Source organism: Galeopterus variegatus, unplaced genomic scaffold, assembly GCF_000696425.1.
Source record: "Galeopterus variegatus unplaced genomic scaffold, G_variegatus-3.0.2 Scaffold6185, whole genome shotgun sequence".
Lineage (NCBI taxonomy): Eukaryota > Metazoa > Chordata > Mammalia > Dermoptera > Cynocephalidae > Galeopterus > Galeopterus variegatus.
Window position 1 is genome coordinate 93,849 of NW_007732296.1, and position 4,797 is coordinate 98,645.

The following is a 4,797-nucleotide window of genomic DNA, read 5'->3' on the forward strand; positions in this document are numbered from 1 at the left end:
CTCACCGTATACCACAATCAACTCAAAATGGATTAAAAACTTAAACATAAGACCCAAAACTATAAAACTAGTAGAAGAAAACACAGGGAAAATGCTTCAGGACATGGGACTGGGCAAAGATTCTATGAATAAGACCTCAAAAGCACAGGCAACAAAGCAAAAATAAACAAATGGGAGTATATAAAACTAANTAAGACCTCAAAAGCACAGGCAACAAAGCAAAAATAAACAAATGGGAGTATATAAAACTAAAAAGCTTCTGCACAGCAAAGGAACAATCAACAGAATGAAGAGACAACCTGCAGAATTAACTGGAGCTCCATATGCAGAATAAAACTAGATCCCTCTCTCTCACCGTATACCACAATCAACTCAAAATGGATTAAAAACTTAAACATAAGACCCAAAACTATAAAACTAGTAGAAGAAAACACAGGGAAAATGCTTCAGGACATGGGACTGGGCAAAGATTCTATGAATAAGACCTCAAAAGCACAGGCAACAAAGCAAAAATAAACAAATGGGAGTATATAAAACTAAGAAGCTTCTGCACAGCAAAGGAACAATCAACAGAATGAATAGACAACCTGCAGAATGGGAGAAAATATTTGTAAACTATTCATCCAGCAAGGGATTAGTATCCAGAATATACAAGGCAATCAAACAACTCAATACTAAATAATAAAATCCAATTAAAAGATGGGCAAGAGAACTGAATAGACATTTCTCAAAAGAAGACATACAAATGGCCAATAGGTATATGAAAAACTGCTCAACATCACTAATCATTAGAGAAATGCAAATAAAAACCATTATGAGATATCATCTTCCCCCAGTTAGAATGGCTATTATCCAAAAGACAGAAAATAACAAATGTTGGCAAGGATGCAAACAAAGGGGAACTCTTATATATTGTTTATGGGAATATAAATTAGTACAGACATTATGGAAAACAGTATGGAGTTTCCTTTAAAAACTACAAATACAACTACCATACAATCCAACAGTCACACTACTGGAAATACATTTCAAAGGAAAGGAAATCAACCTGTGGAAGGGATACCTGCACTTGCATGTTTATTGCAGCTCTGTTTACAATAGCCAACCAAAATGTCCATCAATGAATGATTGGATAAACAATATGTGGTATATATACACAATGGAATACTACTCAGCCATAAAAAAGATGAAATTCTGCCATTTGCAGCAACATGAATAAGCTTGGAGAATATTATATTAAGAAGAAACTAGCTGGGCACAGAAGAAGAAATACTACATGTCCTTACTCATATGTGGGAATTTAAAAAGTTGATCTCATAGAAGTAGAGAATAGAATAGTGGTTCCTAGAGACTGGTAAGAGGAGGGGATGGGGGGACAGGAAGAGGGTGGTCAATTGATATAAAATTGTAGTGAGATAGGAAGAATAAGATCTAGTGTTCTATAGCAATGTAGAGAGACTACAGTCAACAACAAATTACTGTATAACTTCAAGTAGCTAGTAGAGAGGATTTTAAATATTCCCAACACAAAGACATGATAAATGTTCGAGGTGATGGATATACCAATTACCCTGATATGATCATTGCACACTGTACAAATGTACCCAAATATCGCATTGTACTCCATAAATATATACAATTACCATGTGTCAATTATGAAAAAATAAATTTAAAAGAAAAATAAATTTCAGAGGCAGAAGTAGATTACAGGTTACCAGAAAATGGGTGGAAGAAATAAATAGGAAGTTATTTAATGGGCACAGAGTTCATGATTAGTATGACAAAAGGTTTTGGAGATGGATGGAGGTGGTCGTCATTCAGCATTGTAAATGCAAAGTTCTGGAGATGGATAGTGGTGATGGTTGCACACCAATATGAATGTACTTAACTCCATGGAATTGTATGTTTAAAAATGGTTAAAATAGTAAATTTATGTTATATATATATATTTCACCACAATAAAAACATTTTTTTCTTAACTCCATGGAATTGTATGTTTAAAAATGGTTAAAATAGTAAATTTATGTTATATATATTTCACCACAATAAAAACAATTTTTTTTAAAGAACAAGATAAGTATTAAGATGGTAGATTTCTCAGAATGGGCACAAATTGTGAAGATATTTGTGTTTCATGTGACTAATTACCAAAGGGTATCCATGGTAGAAAAAGGTCTCCACAATCAGCAAGAGTAGGCAAAATCAGGTAGACAAGATGACCCTCTCGTGGATAACAGTTAGACTATTTCCCAGCCACCCCTTTGTTTATGCAAAAGATTCATTAAGAAAAAAAGAGGCCACAGTGGCATGGATGGAGGTTGAACATGGGTTCATCAAGGCTGATCTGGCTTATTTTCTGCCAAGTACTGAATACGCAAGCAACCAAGACCAACACTGAGCCCATGATATGAACCATTGCTCAAGGACAGTGGCCAGCTATGAGTAGTAGGTTGATTACACTAGATCCCTCCATCATTGAAGGGGCAGCAGTTTGTCTTTATTGCAATAAAAATCTATTCTGTATATAAATTTGCCTTCCTTGCTCATGGTGTTTCTGCTAGTATCACCTTCTGTGTATTTAGTAAATGCCTTATTCAATATGATGATATTCTATATGATCTTGCTTTTGACAAAGAAACCCATTTTATAGCAAAAGAAGTGGTGCATAAGTTAATGTCCATAAGATTCACAGATCTTACAATATCAGGTGGCCTGGTAGAATAGAGGAATAGCCTATTAAAGACAGTTTTGGGTGCTGGCTGGATGACAGTACCTTGCAGGGTTTGGGTGCTGCCTTACAAGTTGAAACACATCCTCTTAACCAGCAACCAATATATAGATTGGTTTCCTGTCTGGCCAGAATACACAGGTCTGGGAACCGAGGTAGGAAGTGGGAGTGTCCTCTGTCACTACCCCTAAGAACCCAGTTCCAAAATATGTGCTTCTTTCTCCTCAATTTTGGATTCTGCTGGTTCATGCATTTTTGTTCCTAAGAGCAGAATACATCTACCAGGAATGGAATAATTATTTCATTGAACTGGAAGCTGAGATTGCCACCTGTTCTTTTAGGTTTCCATGCCATTGAATTCACAAGTAAAGAAGGATATAACTAATATATCTGATTAAAAAGAGGAAACATAGTTGTGGCTATGTAATGGGAGGAAGAAGTATTTCTGGAACCCAGAGACTTCTCTGGAGAGTACTTCTATGTGAGATGATAAAAGTTAATGGAAAACCAGTAAACCAATACAGGAGGCTCTTTAATATTTAATAGTTTCAGACCCCATCCTCTTGACAACTACACAATCGTGTTGTTGTGGTCAAGGTTCTAGGCAGGGAATAGAGCCCTAAGACGAAATTCCAGCTCTGCTTGTAGCCATTTGTGTTCAAATAAGCAAGTTATTTCACTTCCTGGACCTCATTTTCCTTCCCTTGGACTTCCTGTATACCCTGTTGTTACTTCCTATTTCCCCTGCTGTTGTGAAGATGAAATGGGATAATGAGAATAAAAGCTACGCCATTGGTGTAAAGTTCTGGGCCCTCGAGGGCTGTTAATGATCATCTTCTCATTATCAGCAAAGCCCAGGGACAAATCCTGCCCCCTTCACATACATGCTCTAAGAGATGCCAGGGAGTTGATCCCTGAGGGATGGTGAGTGTGGTGCCCCATGGGAGTGCCATCTTGAGGGAAAGCGCCCCAGGAATCCTGCCTGAAAGGAGGGGCCTAAGGATTTAATGGGCAGTGGCTCAATCCTAGCCTGCTAACTCCACCAAGACCTTGTGTGGAGAACCACAGAAGACACCAGTGTGAACCAGGATCAACAGGTGAACATTGCTGGGGATGCAGTGCCCAGAGATAGGCAGAGAAAGCTGGGATGGTGTGACAGGGCGAAGGAGACCAGAGACTACAAACCTGGGCCAGAGATCAAGAAGACAGGTTGGGTGTGCACAGAGGCAGGCAGGATCCAGGGTGGCTGTACATATGTGGGCAATGGTCAGGGAAAGGGGATGTGTTCACAGGTGGGATTCAAATCATTTTGGCTTTTCCATGGAAAGAAAAGGCTGATGACAGCAAAAACTGTAGAAAACACTAGCAAACTGAGCTCTTACATGTTCCAAGCTCTTTGTAAGCATTGTCTAAGAATTCTCCCCCAATCCCTCCCACCAAAAAAAAAAAAATCAAAACCCTGTGATGTCACAGATAAAGGGAAAGCCCTATGAGGTTGCAGATGAGGGGAAAAGCCTCATAGGGGTAAAGTGACTGGCTCCAGGTCACACAGCTGGAGGTAGGAGCAGGGATTGGGATCCAGTCCTTTCTGACCCCCAAGTGCACATACTTAACCACTAAGGTGCACGTGACATGATGAATGTGAAGAACCTGGCAGCAGATGCTCCCCAAGTGGGAGAGCCCTCGCCCTCTCCCTCAGGGGCATGGACCCCACCACATCTATCTCTCAACCCCCACTCTGCCAAACACAGAGGGGACACTCAGAAAATGGCTCATTGCACTGGGATCCCTCAGAGACCTTTTCCTCAAACCACTCACTGTACAGATGAAAAAACCAAGGCTCAGAGGCCAAAAGTCACAGCCAGTGGATGGCAGAGCTGGACCAGGAGCCAGGACTCAGGTGCCAGGTGGGCTCAGTCCTTGGCAGCAGGCTGGCTGCAGAACAACCTCTGCTCTCGCCCCACCAGCCGTGGCCTAGAAGGAGCATCTGTCCTTCTCTGATCCTGTTTGTTTCTTCACTAGTTGAAGGGGCATAACCACTCCCCAGCAGGGCTGTGTGATGAGAGGAG